Genomic DNA, 21631 nt, shown 5'->3' with positions numbered 1-21631 from the left:
ACACACAACCAAACTTGGAAAATAATTAGGATATCTTGGGCTCCTCTATTCCTAGAGATTAAGGGCTCTATTATTGAAATAAATTCAAGAAAAATCCACACAAGCTAATGCAAAAATTGATCGAGCTAATTATAATGAAAAAAAGCACACACAATCTAATTAACAAAAAAATTAACCTAACTCTTCATTAGCCACAATCATCTCATGAGGGATCTCGGCTGCCCTCCCTGTGCTTTGGTGCACTCCCTAGCTCGGCCTCATCCCTTTTGTTTGGATGCAGGGGGAGGGCCTTCCCCCCTTCTCCTCTAGGAGGATACTTGATGGCTTAGCACTTGCAGGTTGTGGCCTTTCGCATGGCGCTTCTAGTGGCAGAAGGGACTCCTTCCATGCCACGAAAGGGCTCCCTTTGATGGGGTGGGCTCCCCCAAAGATCCTGTGGGGTGGCGATTGGCTTCTGGTTTCTTTAATTGACTGCGAGTTCCTTGGTTCAACAGTCGATGGTGGTTTTCTTTCTCTTGCGGCTTTATTGGGAGGTTCTTTTGGGCATATGGTTGGGCGGTGGTAGCAGCCTTGATATGGTGGCGCTCCAAAGGCCTTCTTGGTGATGGGGACGTGGGCCCTCACCCTCTCGGCTTGCTCTTGTTGGTGTCCATGGACGTACCCTCAATGGGATAATTGTGAGCTAAAATTAAGAGTGTTTATTAGAAGTATGAATGATGATTGTATGGAAAAGGGAGGGTGTCGAACAATCTAACATAGTAAAGTTGAAAAGCCTAGAGAACTACGACCATTAGCTCTAATACCACTTGATGGGTTATGATGGGTAGAGTAATGTGGCATTCATTATGTGATCATAATGGAGAGAGAGAGAGAGAGAGAGAGAGAGAGAGAGAGAGATTGGTTAAAGGTTAAAGCAATGCATAAGAGATTAGAATGTAGACACACACACACACTTGATTATTTAGCTCGAGAAAATGATTACAAAGCTTATTATATAGGCATAGCACCTAGTGCTTACACCTATCCAAAGATCACTTGACTCTTCATGAAAGGACAATATGTCTCTTGACCCTTGACATTTCTATTTGGCTCTGCACATGACTCTTATGACATCACATGCCAACACATGGGCTATCACATGATGCTACATACATGGCATCTACATGGTAGTCTACATGGAGAGGGTGAGTTCTTGCGGCACAACAAACCCCGCACATCAATCTTATACAAGAACGTCTTTATGAAATATGGATTAACAATATGGATAAATTCATGATAATTCACCAAAATTTTGCACCCTACCATCCTCAAGCCAATGAACAAGTCAAAAGCACAAAACAAATTGAGATCGAAAAAGCTCGATTCAACTTTATGCATCTATAGAGTGGCTTACAAAACATCAAAATGTACAACACCATTTAACATGGTAATTGGACTTAATGCCATATTTCCCTTGAACTTTTCAAGTCCAACCCTATAAATAGTTAAAGAATTTTAGTAGACAGGCTATGAGTTGTTGGAATAGATTGGCTAGAAAGGCTTGACGAAATTAGACTTTGAGCAATTGCAGACATTTATACACAAAAACAACGCATGAAATAATTTCATGACCAACATATGAGGAGGAAGGAGTTTTAGTAGGTGACTACATTGTCATAAATGCCTTGAATCAACATGCTAATAAATTAAAAAGGCAAGGAAATGGACCCTTTGTGACTCAAGCTATATGAGGAGCAAGGAATTTTTTAGTAAGTGACTACATTATCATAAATGCCTTGAAATAACATGCAAGAAATTGAAAAGGAAAGGAGATAGACCCTTTGTGACTCAATCCATATCATCAATCCACACCATAAAACTTTCTACATTAGGGGAAGAAAAAATGCCCAATTGGATTAATTACTTCTTTCATCAACCTTTTGTTTTCTTTGTCGAATGAGGAGAGAACTATCTACCAAGATGGGATGAGCCTATAGTTTTGGGTTGGGGGGGTTTGACAATCAATAAAGCCTATCAACCCTATGAACCACTCTAGACAGGTGAGTGTGCATGAACCATCATCTTGCCAACATAAATAGAGATGATAAGAGTCGAACATGGGCTTTTTACAAACAAAAAAGCTATGTCCATTTGTTGAGAAGAGCACTCAAAGGATACAACTTTCGCCATTCTGTGGGAGCATTATCTACACAATTACGGAAAGAACATCGTCACACTCACACTTGACTCCTAACTCATATAAAACAATCTTAAAAGGCATAAGATGAGGGAAGACCAAACCAAGAGGCCATATTGCTAGTCAAGACAACCTTAGTGTAACTTGAAGAAAGTATCTCCAACCAAGTCTTAAGAGAGGCTTATTGCTAGCATCTTGTCTTATGAAAGACTCTGTAAAGGCACTCAAACTACTCTAAAATGTGTGCAGGACCATTGTCCATGTACCTTTGACAATTTCTCTGTGTTGAGAGTTTACCTCGATAGGTAATTTGCATCAATTACACAATATATGTCAAGGAACATTTCTCTTTAGATCCCATTGTTGACACCAGCTCTCTTTCCCTTGCGATTGGACTTTCAGGGATCGCACTAAGGCTCGAGCCCCTTGTGTTATCAAACCATGACATGGCACCTGCCACGTGTGTGCGTGGTCATTTTTGGTATCTCCTAGGTTGGGAGTGAGTGAGAGCTGTTTTGTGGTTGTGCCTAGCCTTATGTGAGGTATGTTCAACCATGTTGTGTCCAATATGGAGGTCAAAGCGCGCTTGCACACGCGCACGCACACACGCGCGCACATACGTGTATTAATAAACATGCAATTGAGTGTGGGTGTGTAAGGACCCAAGTTCGATACCTAGCGGCATCTTTCAAATTCCATTTTTTTTGACACATCAGAGGCCTGCATGGGAGGTGCTTATCCCTTTCGAGATCCCTTTTCAAACATTAGCCATGTTACATGGTTGGGCAAGGGCCACATACCATTGGGCCAGAGCCACACGTAGGCATCACCTACACAATTACGGAAAGAACATCGTCACACTCACACTTGACTCCTAACTCATATAAAACAATCTTAAAAGGCATAAGATGAGGGAAGACCAAACCAAGAGGCCATATTGCTAGTCAAGACAACCTTAGTGTAACTTGAAGAAAGTATCTCCAACCAAGTCTTAAGAGAGGCTTATTGCTAGCATCTTGTCTTATGAAAGACTCTGTAAAGGCACTCAAACTACTCTAAAATGTGTGCAGGACCATTGTCCATGTACCTTTGACAATTTATCTGTGTTGAGAGTTTACCTCGATAGGTAATTTGCATCAATTACACAATATATGTCAAGGAACATTTCTCTTTATATCCCATTGTTGACACCAGCTCTCTTTCCCTTGCGATTGGACTTTCAGGGATCACACTAAGGCTCGAGCCCCTTGTGTTATCAAACCATGACATGGCACCTGCCACGTGTGTGCGTGGTCATTTTTGGTATCTCCTAGGTTGGGAGTGAGTGAGAGCTGTTTTGTGGTTGTGCCTAGCCTTATGTGAGGTATGTTCAACCATGTTGTGTCCAATATGGAGGTCAAAGCGCGCTTGCACACGCGCACGCACGCACGTGCGCACATACGTGTATTAATAAACATGCAATTGAGTGTGGGTGTGTAAGGACCCAAGTTCGATACCTAGCGGCATCTTTCAAATTCCATTTTTTTTGACACATCAGAGGCCTGCATGGGAGGTGCTTATCCCTTCCGAGATCCCATTCAAACATTAGCCATGTTACATGGTTGGGCAAGGGCCGCATACCATTGGGCCAGAGCCACACGTAGGCATCACCATGGCCACCTAATTGATGCACCATGTGTTGGGAACGGCGGAGAGAATTGGTACCAACGAGCTAGGAACCTCCTCCTTGAGTGACCCACCCCAGGAGGAAGATGCACTCGTGTGTCCAAGGGAAAGAACCCTAGCAACATGAACACAAGGTGTCCCTCTAGAGTGTGACCGAACGTGGGATTTGAACAACAACCCGCAGGTAGAGAGGCCAAAGCCTTACAGTTAGACCAACTCTTTGGGGACTTCAAATTTTAGTTGTACCAACATATATTCAACTAGTACGGCCAGCCGCCTTCGGCGGCCTCTCTCTCTCTCTCTCTCTCTCTTTGTCGTGCGCAGAAGACTTTTGGACTGTAGCCTTCAGCTCGCAGCTCTCGACACGTGTAAAGGGCACTCTCAGTGCCGTTATAGAATACGTATAGATTGAGGCTTTCTGGCGTGTTAATCCAAGTGTGTGCGCCAATATCTCTCTCTTCACTCTCTCTATGGAGTCTATGTGCTAAGCGTTACTCCATCTAGGTGATCATGACACACACACACACACACACACACACACACACACACACACACACATGTTGGTAAAACACCAAGTAGGGGCCAGGAATGGAGGAGCAGTGCACATTGCACATAGGGAGTGTCATGCAGTGAAAACACAAGCATAAGGGTAGAGATAGAGTGCGATGAGAAGAGGGAGAGAGCGGTGTAGATCTTAGATCAGACTTTGTTTAGCTTGCAATCTTGTCAGTTCTCGCATCTGCCACTGCCACTTCTAACATGGTATCAAAGCCTTGGTGAAGGATTACCCTTAGCTCCATTTTTTGGTTGAACTTGTGAGCATCTTTGGAGCATCGGAATAAGTGGACTGTTTTGTGCTTGGAGGGTTGTTCGAGCTGATTTGAATTCTTTGACCTATCTGCATCATTGAATGATCCATATGCGATGGCTACATTATCTACATCATCTACCCACCCACAATATCCTCATGTTAGTGATAAGTGGTTGGAACGGTTCGAGGAGAAGACTGAACAGAAGATCCCAGCTTGTTGACGTTTGCAACTGAAGACTATGATCGGCATAAACAAAAAAGTAAGCTCTTTCACTATCACGAATTGCAAAGATGACCTTAATTTTTCTTGTCATATCAATTAGAAATGCCAAGAAGATGTGGAACTTGTTAGTTGTAAATCATGATCGTGCTACGCCCATGAAGAGGGTGTCTTGGGAGGTACAACTTTGACCATTGGACCCCTCCAAATCATCCAGTATGCAGGAACGCATTGTCAAGATGGAGATGTTCGGATCAATGAGTTTGGAGGTCACCTTACAAAGGATGACATGGGAGGTAAACTGTTATTACTTGGGATCAGCTAAGTGCTTGATCAGGATTGACATGACTCTGAACGTGATGGTGGATTGCATGGCCGGGTGGCCTCTAAGATGACGGATGCCCTAGTGGTGCTTCCTGTAGGAGCAGCTCAACCTCGACCTTGAGTTAGACTCCACAATCCTCGACCAGGCAACATCTACTCCTCGAGCCCCACCTCCTCTAGCAGTAGCCTCTTTCCAACCGCAGCATTCTTAGCCAGCCGAGACACTGTAAGGTTGTGCAAGAAAGGCCACTATTGGAGGAGGTACCCTCTTCAACTGAGCAGTTTCCTAGGTTCATCATTGATTGTTGCTGTTACGACAAATCCACAAAGCAAATCTCATCTTCATTGAAGAGGTCATTCTGACACCTATTGGCCATGGAGTTACAATGAGCGATCCTATTCCGTCCCAGTGGGAGTGGATTATTGATAGTGGTGTAGCCCAACACATGACTGCATCCCTAGACGACATTAATGACATATCTCCTCTAGAGGCTTTTGTGTGTGTTGAAGCAAGTTTGAGATCCCTACCACGGTGAGGGGATCATGAAACGAGGTGTGCACTCTTCCCAAGTCCTCTATTGTCCCCGGCTTGATTTCTCCTCTTTGTGTCAGAGATTTTCAAGCTTAGGAAGCGTAAACTGCATCTTTATTCGAGATAAGGAGACTGGTCATGAGGTGAGAGGGGGCTACTCTTCTTATGGTTTGTATAAGCTCCATGCTGTTGCTTCCTTTTTTGGTGCCATAGGTTCCCTTTGGTGCTACCGCTATGAACACTTGCATGATGATGTCTTTCGGCAAGACTTAACCAAGGAGATGGCTGTTGGCTTGCCCAATTTCAGGCCCCATAGGGCTTGTGTATCTCTTGTATCAAAGGGAAGCAGCATAGGGAGGACTTCCCCAAAAAGGCTTCCAAACAAGCTTCTCACTGGCTGCATTTGGTCCATATTGACTTTTGTGGTCGGATGAATGTGAATTTACTTGGTGGCTCCAAGTATTCTATGTTGTTTGTCAGAGATTGTAGAAGGGTCTATTTTCTTGCTTGCAAGTTTAAAGCACTTTTTGTTTTGTTTTTGTGTGTTGGAAATCACATGTGGAGAGAGAATCAGAACATGTGTTAAAAGCTGCTCGTTCTGATCTCCTCAGAGTTGACTTCAAATGATTTGATTGGATAATATGCAATTATGGTATTCATCGAGAGTTAGCCAATCTTGGTGCTTTGTTGCCAAATGGAAGAACCAGATGATTGTGGAAATGGCCTGCATGATGCTCACATACCAAAGAAGGATCGGTCCAAGTTTGACGTGAAGTTACACAAGCTGATTCATGTGGGATATAACTCTATATTTGCTTCTTATAGGCTCCATGATCTACAGGCCCAGAAGCTTGAGCACACCCATGATGCGTTTTTCTCTATTTTATAGGGGGCACCCAATGCATTTCAGAGAGGGCCTCTACTCATGTACGCTTGTTCTTATGGTAACTTCTCAGAAAAGTCCAAGCTCATGCATGTTGGCATGCACCTGAAGGACACTGCCAGCAATTGGTAGTCGAATCTCATCTTGAAGAGAAGGAAACCTATGACTTGGGAAAGGGTTAAGAAGAAGTTTTATGCTCAGTTCTTGCCTCTTGACTTCGAGAACGATGCCAGGAAAGAGTGGGATTGGCTAGGCAAGAAGAAACATGAAAAAGTCACAAGTTATGTGGACAAGTTTTTGTCTTCTCTTGTAATGTGCAACGGAAGTGAATGATGGTGTATGGCTTAGGATGAGTGATCAGTGGGTGCTCAAGGTTTCTCACGGGAAGGGAGAGCCTTCCTTGACTTGATGAGAGAATGTGCAATGACCAAAACAATGAGAGTGGAATGCAAACTGAGAGAGAGAGAGAGAGAGAGAGAGAGAGAGAGAGAGAGAGAGAGAGAGACGACACCAGATGGGGTCCCAAACCCCCTCCAAGGGCCCCCCTCTCTATTGCTAGAGAGGTATTTGCTTTAGATTGCATAAAGTCTGGTACAATGCTTCTAGATGCTGTGGTACTTGACGACGACGACGACGACGACGACGATGTCAATGGTTGAAATCTAAAAATGCTGAGATCTACTGCTGTGGATCTACCACTGCTGCGAGGCAAGGGCCGATTTGCTACTGTTGAGGCCTGCCAGGTTGAGGACTGCAAAAACGCTGACTGCTTAATGTTGAAAACAGAAAACGCTGACTGATCTGGGTTGAATCTCCAAAACGCTGGCTGGTTTGTGCTGGAAACTGAAAACGTTAGGCTGATTTGGGTGTTGGGGTCGTGACGGCGAGGATCTGCAACAGGTGTTGCGGGTTCTTGAGAGGCTAAGGGCTGAAAACTGAAAACACGGGTCTTCAATACTGAAAATGCTGGTCTTCTTGATGAAAAAACATTGGGCTGATTCTGGAGAAAAATGCTAGAGAAGCCTGAGGTGCTGCCTGTCTGTTGGGTGCCTGCCTCCTTGTGTCTCTATCTCTTCTGCCTCTACTGAGTGTCCCATGCCTCCTTATATAGATGTTAAATTATGGGTCGAGCAGCAGCCATCCATAAGGCTCCACGATTTGGCAAAATAATAAAGTCACTTATAAATAAATGACTTTATAAGAGGTGTTCATATGCAACTGCAAACTAGGTCATGTGGTGGAAAATGCTCGTGATACTAATGATCCTGGGTTATGCAATTAGAGGATATGCAGCTACTCTAAGTGCTTGGACATGCACGGCCCGCGTACAGGCTCACAAGGTTGCTAGAACACTTCCTAGGCTACCTAAACCCTAGAAGTAGGAACAACTCGTCTACATGCACATAGGGTTAGATGAACACGTGACATCCCTCCCTTTTCAAGGTGAGGTACTGGTACCAAGCTGTATGGCATCCGTGGAGTCCACCAACTCCTCCTGGGGTCCTATGAAGTGCTCCTCGCCGGCCCACTCTGCTGCGTGGGTTGCGTGATACTTGAACTTCATGAAGGTATGCAATGCTTGCTTCTTTGGGCCGCGCCGAAAGTGACAGAATTGCGGCTTTAATGCTCTAACTGCGTCTATGATCTCGGGTTCATCGTCTTCAAGAATCTCCGTTGAGGAATATGCTTGAAACCACTTGAAACACAAAACCATAAACATATCTGTTCCATGTAGAGTGAGTGGAAAAAGACTATTCTTCCTTGATGGACAATCGTGCTCGTGCTTTTTCTGTGACTATGTCATGCCAAGGAATGAACATGCAAAAGCGACTGACAAAACAGACAATCGTGAGACATTGTGAATTTCTTGAATGCAAAATCTGTATCTTTTTTAGAGTCATCTACATACATCCGTGCTCATCGGTGAGTGAATCATGTGCATCGTGCAATACAGCATGCCTGTGAAAAGGGAACACATAAAGACGGTGACGAAAATACTAGAGACTGTCATGAATGAGAAAATCAAACAATGCATACTGACTAATCATGTGAAGAAAAAATACTTCCTGATTCTTTGGACCTTGACGTGAGAGCCAAGATCGGTCTCGTGTGACTGATCGTATCTGCAATGAGGTTAGCTTTACTAGTCACAGGATCATCCAAACCACGGAACCATCTAGCTAGACGGTCATCCCAAGGTGTACTTGGTAGAGATTGGAGCAACGTGAAGGCTTGGTGATCCCGACAAACAATCACATCTCTATCATGCAAAAAATGTGTGTCGTGCTTTGGAGAAGACATGACAACATGAGAGTTCTTTTCATGCAATGACTCATGCTTTTCTAGATGTGGAACTGTGTATTGAGAGAACAATCATACTACGTGTTTTATCCTCTTTCAAAACATGTGAGTGAGAGACTAGTGGCAAAGACGGAATGTTCTTGTCAAAGCGAAGGACCACAAGAGGTGCTCCTTCAACTATGTGAGAGTGTTTTGTTTCTAATCAATGCGTGGATTGTAACCTTTAAACCACTTAATACTAAATATCAAATCACATCCTTTGAGAGAAGAAACCACAAATCTACGACGAAAACCGACATTTTGAACTAACACTGTCACATCAGGACATTCATGGGTGAAAGAAGAGTGCATGCCAATAGCAAATCCAGAGATCACAATTGGATATATGAAAAGAGCTTCTAAACGTGTGCTCTTCACGAGAGTCGCTAAGCACATCATGCATACTATCCGAATCAAACAAGATCACAATGCGTGTACTATTCACATGACCATAACACTGCATGAGAGACTCATCTACATGATCATGAGAAACTTCAGAGTCTAGACACATTAGTGTTCTCAGTAAGTGCATTCACAGATGATGTGGATTCTGTGGGGCCTTGTGTGGGTTCTTTAGATGCTTCCTTAGGAAAATCTCGTTTAATGTGACCTTAAGTGTGACACTTAAAACATCTTTTTCGTCTCGTGCATATTCGGCTCGTTCTTAAAGAGTTAACCTACCTCCTAAAATTCCTTGAGCAGATTTTTCATCAGGTGTCAACTTAGGGGTTTCCTGAGTTTTAACCTTTCCTTTATCGTCATTGAGAGAATTTTGTGCTTGAGGTGTAGAAGAAGATTGAGAAAAAGAATTACCGTCATGTTTACCATTGGTCTTACCGTGCGTACCATTCGGTTGGCCTTGAGAAGTACTCGACTTGTTCTCCTTTGGCTTGTCTTTGTTGTGCTTCATTTCTTTTGCTAATGTAATATTGATGGCGTCATTATAGTCCTTAGGGCTGAAAACTTGCAAATCAAACTTGATGTACTCGTTTAACCCAAAGAGAAAAGCCTCCTTGTGATCCTCATCCAACTTGCGGAATTGAACGCCAATCTGCAAAATACGGTTAATGAAAGACATAACAGGGAATCCATTTTGCTTAAGACCATGCCAATCTTCTTTTAACCAATCAAGGTACTGTGGTGGCATGAAGCGAGCCTTTAGCTTGTCTTGGAAGTCGACCCAACTGAAAGAGAGGGATACGCCTTCCTCGGCTTGCTCAAGATGCTCAACCAACTTTGACTCCTGCCAAGCTTGATACCAATTAATGACATCACCAACTAGATACATGGCAGCAGTTAACACTTTATTGTTGCTTGTTCTCTTGTTAGTCGCAAAGTAAGCATTAATTGATGCAACCACGACTGATTCACAGAAGCATTCATCTTACCATCATACTTACTAAACGTCAACTTCTCAGTGACTCGATTGTTGGAATCTTCGTCTCTGCCTGTGCTACCCAATGACTCGCGGACCTCCTTGAGTGGCTCGGTCTTTGAGGAGAGTAACTGTAGGACCAACTCCTTCATGCGTTGGTCTCTCTGCGTCTCTCGCTCTAACTCCATAGCCGCTCGCTTCTCTTCGGCATGCTATGCATTGAGTCTTGCGTGCTTGCTCACACTCGAGCTCCATAGCTGCCCTTATTTCCTCGGCCGCTGACCGTTGAGCTTCGCGTGCTTGCTCACGCTCAAGCTCCATAGCTGCTTTTCTTTCTTCACGATTGCGGTCCATGGTGACACGTTGCGCCTCTTGTTGTAGCATCATCTCCATCATCTACTTGACCAAAGCTTCCATAGGGTTTGGTGCAATCCGTGGCGTAGATGGGGATGGGGGAGGATCGGGGAACAATCCTCCTGGTGTAGAAACTTCATCTTCTCCAACTCCACTCTCATCACCTTCACACAAAGTATCCATTTTGCTTTGGGTGATGACCATGCATTGAGTTCTTGGGTACTTGGGTTCTTGAGGTTCTTGAGGTTCTTGAGTACTTGGGTTCTTGAGGGTCTTGAGTACTCGGGGTTCTTGGGGTTCTTGAGTACTCCGGGTTCTTGGTTTGTAATCTGTGTTTAAGAAGGCTTTTCTCTTACCCAAGCTCAACTCCTTCCTACATGTGCACCCTTTGGCGGCCTTGCGCTCACGCTGTCAGGAGTTTTTTGGTTTGATGTTTGCCAGCCCATGTATATATGGCGTGCTTGATTTTCCCATTTTTGAGTGTGCTAAGGTTGCCTATACAGTGCTCGGCAATGCTAGTCTTTGATACGTGCTGGAAGATGTGCCACCAAAGCATCTCAAAAAGTGACCCTGTCTTGAGTGTTGTTCCAAGTTCGCATTACTAGTGATATGGTTTCTCACATGCGGGTTCGTGCCAGAATTCAATCTTTGATGCCTTTTTTTTAGTAGTTTTATGCTAGTTCGGCCATCAATCCTAAACCTTTTCTTGGCAACATAACGCCAGTTTTAGTGAAGCTTCCATTAAACTACTGCTCGCTTACTTATACCTTGCTGGAGAAAGCATCGTACTGCCTTTCAGCTCTGTCTATCAGTAGAAAATTGCCATGCGAAGTTTTTGTGAGAGGTTACTTGGCACGAGTTGAACCGTAATGTCGGAATTTGGCAAGTTGCGAATTCTGAAAACTCCCATTAACAGTTGCTTTAGTGTGAATTGGGTCGGTCTCAATGTGTATATCCTTTGGGTAGGTACAGTTAAAGGGATGATATAAGATTTTTCTGGTTTTTTTTGAAGAAATGGGCGAGCTGTGACGACCTAGCAAAGGAGAGCTTTTTTAGTAATTGTGTGTGTGCTGCCAACTGTCGCGAGGGAGGAAACTTACGAGCCAGACGAGAAGGGGGATATACTGAGAAAATAAGGGCGCGCGTGAGCAGGAGACGAGCAAGGGGGAATACTGTGCTGTGCATTCAAGCAGGTATCACCATGCTGAAAACCTATTCGCAGGGGCTGTGTGTGTGTAATTGCGCAACAAAAGCCAGTAGTAATTCGCGGTGTGTGTGCCCTCCTCGGATAGCCAGCCAGGCAGGGGGAGGTTCAGCTGTGGTGATCACTGGTGTCAGCAGGGGATCAGGTTGAGCCCTCGCCTTGGAGCTAGCAGAAAGGGATATACTGTGGTGCCCCTTCAAAAGGGCAGGAGGTATCGCCATGCTGGAAGCCTGCTTGCAGGACCTATGTGTGTGTAATTGCACAGCAAGAGCTTGCAATCAAAAGGTGTGCAGGCATTGAAAAGCTCGTAGCTGGGGGTAAGGGGTTCTGATGGCAAGCGGCACATTCTTGATATACAACGAGTGCAATTACATAAAGGGCTTCCTCTGTTTCTGGGCAGTGCTGATGATATCGCAGAGCTCCTGGATAATGTACAACAGCTTGTGAATCCCGAGGCAAGGGCCAGAATTCGAAGAAGTATCAGCTAGATATACCTACTTACTTCTTGTAGCAAATTTTCACAGGACAATTTTGTATGGTGGTATAGCCATGAACCCAAGAGTTCACCTGCGAGACTGGTGTATGAAGCAAATTGGTTGAGCCTTATTGCAGAGCAAGCTAGGGGGCTTGAGGAAGGTCTAGTCAAATAATTTCATAGAACAACCTCAGCCGACAATCACATGGGATGGGGGGGTGTTCGTGTGTGAGTGTGTGTAATGCTGAGTTCCGGGACTGTTCAAACTTCATCGACAAATCCCATGTTACTGGGGTTTTGGCTTGCAGTGAAGTGCTGATCATTGGCTAGGAACATGCAGACCCTCAATCCATTTAAAGTAGTAGCGGGTTTGGAGGGTGTCTTTAAAGTCGTGTGCAGGAGTTTTAACTTTTAAGTAGGTAGGTTTGTGGTTCTGAACTGGCAGAGAGGCCAAGCTATAGAGGTGCCCCGCTCTAGTTTGCCAACCCCCCTAGCCTGCTAGAGCATTCATGCTCAGCAGAAACAAATGACTCAACTCTCGGACTAAAACCAGACAGTACTCGTATTTCTGTTCATTATGTACATTACGTATCGACAAGCTAGAGACTACTTCGTGCGTTTGTCACACAAACTGCCAGAACACTCTGATCCAGCAGCCATTTTTCTTTGGCATAGGCATCTACCCCTCTTGCCTCCGTCTGTACGCATGTCACGGATGAATACTAGTTGCAACAATTGCATGCCATACTGTGTAGCCACTGCCAAAACTGGCTGCTCAAGATATTCATCTCTCCATAAACCACAATAGAACAACCACTTCATGTCAAGCTTTCAGAATTTGTAGCGAACGGCTTCTGCATGATATGTTTCCATGCATTCATACTGCCCATTTCGTGCACTTGATGCGCATTTTACTCCTTGTAACTCGCAAAAACTGAGCTGAGAATGTAAGAAAACATCAACAAGGCACATGTTTGCAAGGTTTCATACATTTCCTTACTATATCGTTGCTGAAGCTTCAAGAACTCTATCCTTGCTTCGGCCCTTTGAACTTTGAGGGTCATAGATGCGTCCATTTCAATTGTGGGCTCGTCAAAACCCCATTCGGTATCAAAGCTACAGTCACCACCATCAACACCAAAACAAAACTGCTTGCATGCATCGGAGTTGGCCACTTTTGGCTCAGTATAAACCGAAACAATGCTTGCATTGGACACCTGTAAAGCCTCACTTTGGACGCATGCACCTTCTAACCCATCATCCTGATCTTCCAAAGCAGCCAGAAACTCTCCTATTGTCGTTTCCTCATCAACAAAATCAGCAAGATGTGCAAAACTGTCAGCCTTAGTGTGCATTCCAGAATCCAGATGCATCATAGCTTCATCGACACAAACATCTATGTCGTTATCCATGTCTGCTTCAGCACCCAGAAAACCCCATTCAGGATTGTCATTCTCATCAGCATACCTCTCATTCTGCATCAAGTTTTTAGATAATTTCTCGACAGAAAACTTTGTACAGCATTCAATTTCACAACCCACAGCAAGAGCATTTTCTTCTGACGATGTATCCTCATTAAAAACACTGTACATGGGCTGATTATTATCAGCTTCATCATCTGAAATTGGACCAGCATCCCTGTTCAAGGAAGACGGTACCTCATCATCCATACAGCAACCCAACTCTCCCAGAGTGGATCTATCATGCGCATCTCTCACATGTACATTTGATTGCCTTGCATCACTCATCTTCCTCTCCTGCTTGAGAAAAACAAGCATACTCTTTAAATATGAGAATTCCATGCATGCAGCTTCCACACCTAAAAGACCAGGCAAGGTGCCGATGAACAAAAACATTTCAGTTTCCGCATCAAGGACAACATTCTCGAGCACTTCCATTTCTTGCTTCAGACTGTGAAACCTCCAATAATGCATATCCAAGTTTTTAAGATCTTGTAGCCGCAATTTTCTCATCCTATCATTCATTCTGATGAGCATGTCACATCATCTGAGGATGACTAAGAGAGACACGTTGGATGACTAGTGCTAGAGGTTTTGGGATACTTATTTGCTAGTGTCCTTGCTCCAAGAGGTTACTTTGAGGGACTAGATTGAGCGGTTTTGCTGTAGTTTGCCAAAAGAGATTTGACAGTATTGTCTGGAATAGAAGTTTGACTCTATTTAGATACATATGGGACATGCTAAGCAAGGATTTGGAATGCATGCCGGCTCATTGACTTATCCTACGAACAGGATAGTATCCACCTCAACAGGGCACGAGTCTTCCAATGTAGAGAGTGAATCAGGGGAACCGCATGACAGCTCATCACAAGATATTGGAGCAGTAAGGGAATTAGATGGTAGCGCATCAAGGGTTCCTACAAACTAAGAGAACGAGATGCAAGTTCATTAGAGGATTCAGGAAAAGAAAGGGGATCAGACGACAATGCATCTCAGGGTTCCAATGATTGAGACTGACGTGCCAGCGGACAGGGGAGGCCAGCGAGGCTACTCACAGGTCCCAGTGCACAATGAAAGAAAGTAAAAGGGAATCAGCTGGTAGATTAGAGTACAAAAAGATGAAAAGTTTGCAACATTTTGTGTAATGAATGATTTGAACTTAGTGTATCTAGACATTTGTTAGAGACCAACAAGATCTAGATGTGATGGCTAAGTACATGAGAACTGAAAGTGAATTGAATAAGATACTAGCGTATCAAGATGTCTTTGTGGATGAGATGACTGGATACTGTTGTGAGTGCATCAAGAGTTGCGGAAGGATGAGATGGGTGCACAAGCAAGCACATTTTATACCTGTGCAGAAGACCGGTATGGCTAAGCTATTCCTTGCTCATTTTTTAAGCATCATGGAATACCTAAGGCCATTATAAGTGATCAAGATCCCCGTATGAAAAGCCTCTTTTGGCAAGCTCTTTTTGAGAACCTTGGGACTCAGCTAAAGTTTTCATCCTCTTATCATCCTCAAATGGATGGGTAGCGTGAAATTGCCAATTCTACTGTTTTGGACCTTTTGAAATCCTATGTCTCTGATAAAAAAAGAGAATGGGAGAAGTATTTTCCTTTATTAGAGTTTGTGTATAATAACATAATGCACTCTACTATTGGTAAGGCACCCTTTGAAATCATCTAAGGTAAGCCTCATTTACCACCTATTGTTCTTACGAAGGACAAAACTTTTGCTGTAGATGAGTATGTTAAGAGACATTGATACAACTTTCAATCAAGTTGAAAGTATAAATGTGAGGCTGTAAGCATCGTCGTAAGTTAGATCTCAAGATTGGACAATTTGTTCTTCTTAAGTTAGAGAAGGCTCTCTTGAAGAAATAGAAATGTCAGAAAGGCAAAGCGATTAAGCCTTCTAACTGCTATTATGGACCTTTTAAGATCACAAATATGATAAACTATGTTACTTTTTTTTTAGATCTACCGAGTCATGGGAACATTCATAATGCCTTCCATATAAGTTTGCTTCATCCCTATGTTGGAGACTCACCAACGAAACCAATTCAAGAGGATCTATCTTGTCCCTGGAAGATTTTACATCATTGGGATAATCCTATAAGGTTAGGTAAGGTATAATGGAAGTATGTGGTTAAGTTTAAGAACCATTCCACATTAAATGCTTAGTTTAGGATTGAGTGAGAACTTCAAGCTTATCCAAAACTTCTTAATGCTTATGTACCCACTCTATAGTTGAGGTCAATTGTTTAAAAGCCAAAGGGATGTTGCCAAATTGATTGCTTACTAAGCATTTCTGATTTATCAATTTGTTTAAATTTTTTTAAAGTTATTTAATGCTCACTTTTTAAGCGTGTTCATGATCAACTATGGCCATTTAGGTGCTGGTATTTTTAGTGCATCACTTAATGGATGATCAGAGCACTTTGACAAGAACATCTGGTAAAGGGAGTGACAGGGGAATAAGATGTCTGCCAGGTCTAAGAGTGTGCACCAAGAATGAAGGTTACACGTAAATGAAGATAGAGATGGGTTTAGTAGAGAAAGTGCACTTGCATAGCATGATTATATGTTCTTGTATGCATCCGAGGACGCCTAGGAATGTGTGTCAGTGTTAATGAGCGTTGCATTTCATTAGTGGGTGATCCTCTCCCTAAAAGTTTAAGGTGTAAGGTCTTTTCAAAAACTGAGGAGAGGTGATTCAACTGAGGAGAGGTGTTTTAACTTTTCTCTATCTAGAACTGAGGGGAGGTGTTTCTCTCTCTAGAATCGAGGGAGTGGGTTTCTATTTCAATTTGAGTTTTTTCTCTCTAGAATTGATGGGAGAGGGTTTCTCTCTCTAGAACTAGGGGGAGCGTGGGACTCTCTTAAAATTCGATTGCAAGATTGTGGGCCCTTTTTTTTGGCATGCAAACTTCATCTCTCTAGCTTGAAGAAGCATGAGAACTCAATTCCCACAAAGGAAGCAACTAATTTTGGCATCTAAAGCCTTTTGGCTCAGACAAATAAAGAAGATGGACCAAATTTCTACGCTAGCACAAGAAGGGGGAGCCAGTTTTGGTGAACAAATCTCTGAGACAAGCTAACTATGGCCGGAGAAATCGAGGGAGGAGCCAAATTTGTCGAGTGGGGCTCTCATGCCTTGAGTTTCAAGGCAAAGCTATTTTTAGCAACATGCCTAACCTAGCGTTAAGGCAACTATATAAGGAGCCTTAGTGCTCAAGTTAGTAGTGCAATTTTCTCACAGTAAAGACATTGATGGAAACCAACACTCAAAAGACGAAGACCGCCAAATTTAGAGCTGTGCAAGAAGATGCTTGCTTGCCATGCAGGAAGATTATGTGATCTTAGATCAAGATCTACAAGTCAAAACTCACTTTATGTGTAACAGAGGGGCTCTACTCCTAGCTATTAATCAACACTCCACGGGGGGGGGTCGGCGATGGGGAAGCGTAGAGACCAAGGGAGTGAGCACAAGAGAGAGAGTGTCCTGAACCAATCAACCTTGACAATGAATAACTGAATGTGTATACAATAGAGGCAAGGGGTTGCTTATATAGCAAGCCCAGTAAACTGCCCTACCCAAGACTTTGACAAATAAGTAAAATAAATTTCAAGAGCCAAACTAAATAATGGGATCACATTGGGCAGTTCACTTGAGATGCCTAAACTTTAACACCCTCTTTGCAGCTCATAGTGGACATCAATAGTGAGACCAAGTCGATGAAGAAGCTACCATGGACACCCCAACACCGGCCGGGGTATTGGATACACCTCTGTGTTGCTCTCCTCAACTTTGTATGTGAAAGTAATGCCATCTTGAGCATCGGTTGCCTTTGTGGAAACTTTGAACTATAGACCATCTACGTCCAATAATCCCCATTCGTGAACTGTGAACACATCAGATCCATAATATAAAACTCCAAGATAATGAAGTGTTGGAACACATCCTGTCCATAATCTGACCAACAACAATGAATTGGCTAGCCCATCCATAGTGTTTTAGACGTCTGATTGGTTCCTTGTTAGATGCATGTGCATTGAACTCCGACCTACGGGTCCAAACAACTCCATCACAAGGGTCCAAATTAATTATACGGAGCATGTGATTGCCCCTCTCTGCCACTCACAAGCCTCTCTCTGGCTGAAGCTAGTGGTGACACTGATTTTCATGTGACTAGAAGGCGGGAGTCCATGCCAGTGTAGTCACCATTGCACCAACAGCCTCCTTGCTGTCCTTCCCTGAGTCACTATCACTGCTTTCCTCTTGTTGCTTGCTTTTACCTTTGTCCTTTGTAGAGTCTTTGTCTTTGCCTTTGGATTTGCAATCCTTGGCCAAATGGCCTCGCTTTCCACATTTATAACAACGGTACTTTGTCCTCTTTCTGGAATCCGAAGCAGCGAGGGCTTCATCATGTGCTTCCACTCTCTTAGAAATCTGAATTTTTCCTTTAGTCACCAACATAGCTTCCTCCTCAATGAGAAAAGAGCTAAGATCATCAAATTCCAGCCTTTCCTTCGTGACTTGTAGCCGTAGTGTCTGTAAGGTACAACGGAAGTGAAAGTTGAACTTTGCTCAAGATGAGTGCTCCAAACTGTGCTCAAGGTTCCTTTTACTTACGGAAGGGAGAGCCTTCCGTTCCTATAATGAGAGAGTGCAAGTGGTCACAAACAAAGTGGATAAACAGTGTGAATGAAGTTGCTGAGACTGAGAGATAGAGAGAGAAGAGAATACGACACCAGAAAAGTTGTCAAACCCTCCTCTGAAGGCCCCACTCTCTATGGCGAGAGCGGTCTACTATTGATTGCACAAATCTGGTATAGGGGTGCTGATGCAATGATCTTGATGCTATGATGCAGTTGGGTCCTAGGTCGGTGATGATGGCGAGGGCAAGGCGGCGACAACACTATCCTTTATGGCTGAAAAACGCTGGTTTGACCTTGCTGAAAACGCTGATGCAGATCTATGAAAACGCTGATGTAGCTGTGCCAAAAACGCTCCTACTCTTGGCTGGTTTTATCTGTGGACAGCATGCTGAAAAACGCCAGTAGATCAGGGCTGGAAACGCTGATTTGTCTGCTGCAAAACCGCTGATTTGTCTGCTGTTGATGCTTGTGGAAACGTTAGACCAAAGGCTGAACTGCGACGCGGGAATGGCTGCGGAAAACGCTGGGCTTACGCCAGGGCTTGTAGAGGGTTCTTGCTTGAGAAGGTTGCTAGAGATGCCTGCTGCAAGTAGTTGCCTGTGCACTCCTTTCTTCTTCTGCCGGAATACAGTGGCGCTAGGTTTCTTATATACAGGCTTGGCTAAATTGCCCTACCCAGTTTCCCAACAAAAGTCACTTAAAAATAATAAGTGAAAAATGGCTAAAATAGGGAAAACAGGTTTTCTGCACTGTAAAATGCTCCTGATGGAATCTGATGGTAATTCTGATGATCATGCCGTGTGCAACCAGAGGATATGCATCTACTCTAAGTGCCTGGTCATGCACGGTCTGCGAACAGACTCACAAAAGTGCCATAACACTTCCTAAGCTAGGCTAACTGAACCCTTGTCATGAAGTAGCTTGTCCACGTACACATAGGGTTAGATGTGCACGTGACATCTCCTCCTTTTTAAAGTGAGGTACTAGTACCGATCTGCATGGCTTTCATGTAGGCTGCCAACAATTCGGGATAATCTTTGAAAAATTCTTCATCAACCCACACTGCTTCGTGGGTTCCTCGATCCTTGAACTTCAAAAAGTACTGTCTCACTTGGTTCTTGGAACCATGGCGAAACCGATGCAACAACACTTGATCCAGCTCCATGACTTCAGCTTCATCGATGATCTCCAGCTCTTCTTCTTCACAAATGCCCTTTGGAGGTGTTCCTTGAAACACTTTTAACCAAAAAACATGGAAAACGTTGTGCATTGACCATGAGTTAGGCAATTGCAATTTCATCGAAACCTCATTTATCTTTTTAATGACAGGAAATGGACCATACGTTAGAAAAGACAACTTTGGACACTTCTTTCCAACTTGCTTAAGACGTTGCTTCATGATTCTTAAATACACCCAATCCCCTTCCTTGATCGAAACATCCTGACGATGCTTATTAGCCTGCCGTGAATAAGATTCCTGAGCCTTGCTTAGCCGAATCTTCACTCTCTCAGAAATCTCATCCAACGACTGACTTTCAGCATTGGCATCAGGCATTTGACTGAACGAGCGAGTCAAAAGTGACTGGAACAGACGGATAAAAGCTGCCTCATACGGAGTTCGACCAATGGCAGAGGAAAAAGAGTCATTCAAAATAGCTTGAACCAATGGAAGATAGAGCTCCCAATGAGATTGCTGATCATGCACATATGACTTTAAAACATCAAAAGCGAACTGATTGTAAATCTCTGTCTGACCATCTGACTGTGGATGAAAAGCCGATGAAAAATTCAACTTAGTGCCAAAATTTTCAAAGAGTGCATGCCAAAAATTGGATGTGAACTTAACATCCCTATCTGAAACAATCGATTTTGGCAAACCACAGAGGGGGTACCAATGCTTTATGAACAGCCGTGCCACATCTTGTGCGGTGACCGTGGCCTTACAAGGAATCAACATGCAAAACTTGTTGAAACGATCAACAATTGTCAAACATTGAGTGTTTCTTGAATGCAAACTAGGTGGAAGGTTAGTCACAAAATCCATGGAAATATCTTGAAAAGGTCCATCGAGAATAGGCAGTGGAAGCAAGAGGCCTTGCTGCTTATCCCGAGGAGCTTTTACCTTTTGACAAATAGTGCACTGTGTGACATAATGAAACACATCTTTTTGCATTTTAGGCCAATAAAAGAATCCTTTTATTTTTTCCAGAGTAGTGTTCATTCCCTTATGTCCACCTGTGAGAGAGTCATGTGCATCATGCAATATGGTTGGCTTGAGAGAGGGCAACACACATAGACGTTGACGAAAATACAACAAACCATCATGAATGAGATAGTTGCTTGGCCCTTGGGAAGCAAGAGCCTACAACCAATGCTTACCAAACTTGGAATCTGCATACTGGTTCTTCATGCTGTCGAAAGACACAACCTGAAGAGAAACTGAAGATCTTGCAAGACTCAAGAGCCAAAATCTGTTCTTTGCGACTCAATGCATCTGCAACAACAGGGTTAGCTTTTCCAGGCACATACTCAATCAAACCTCCAAATTGCTCAAAAAATCGTGACCACCATACTTGGCGATCACTCCAATGTGCACTAGGCATAGACTGGAGCCACTTGAGGGCTTGGTTATCTGTGCGAATTGTAAACTCTCTACCATAAAGAAAATAATTCCAATGCTTAAGAGAGTGAATGACAGACAAAAGTTCTTTATCATAAACTAAATAGCTCTTTTCTGCACTATTGAGCTTTCGACTAAGGAAAGCTACTGGACGACCATGCTGCTGAAGCACAGCGCCTATGGCGACATTGCTCGCATCCGTCCATACCTCAAAGGGGTCATCCCAAGAGGCAAGGATAAGACACGACGCTTCTGTCGCCGCAACCTTGAGAACTGCGAAAGCCTCAATGGCTACCTTGGGTAAATCCACGTGTTGTCGGTGAGTCTTTACCCTTGTCAAAACATCAGTGTAAGGTGCAGCATAATGAATGTTTGAACTTTGCTCAAGATGTGTGCTCCAAATTGTGCTCAAGGTTCCTTTTACTTACGGAAGGGAGAGCCTTCCGTTCCTTTAGTGAGAGAGTGGAATGGATACAAACAAAGTGAATGGACACTGTGAATGGAAGTGCATGAGACTGAGAGATAGA

At 43.6% G+C, this 21631-nt stretch overlaps 1 long non-coding RNA gene and 1 pseudogene across 1 annotated transcript in view; one reads left to right on the top strand and one right to left on the bottom strand.

The window, feature by feature from the left end:
* Positions 1–4129: 4129 nt before the first annotated feature.
* Positions 4130–21631, top strand: part of LOC147457994 (uncharacterized) — a 38420-nt gene continuing 20918 nt past the window's right edge. Inside the window, exon 1 of the long non-coding RNA XR_015188176.1 lies at positions 4130–4912. This is a non-coding gene — a long non-coding RNA (uncharacterized LOC147457994). The remainder of the gene's footprint in view (positions 4913–21631) is intronic.
* Positions 10514–14356, bottom strand: LOC147457995 (uncharacterized; annotated as a pseudogene).

Source organism: Adiantum capillus-veneris, chromosome 5, assembly GCF_014529385.1.
Source record: "Adiantum capillus-veneris isolate H3 chromosome 5, ASM1452938v2, whole genome shotgun sequence".
NCBI lineage: Eukaryota > Viridiplantae > Streptophyta > Polypodiopsida > Polypodiales > Pteridaceae > Adiantum > Adiantum capillus-veneris.
The sequence above is the reverse complement of the archived record's forward strand: the minus strand, read 5'-3'. Positions and strand labels throughout refer to the sequence as shown.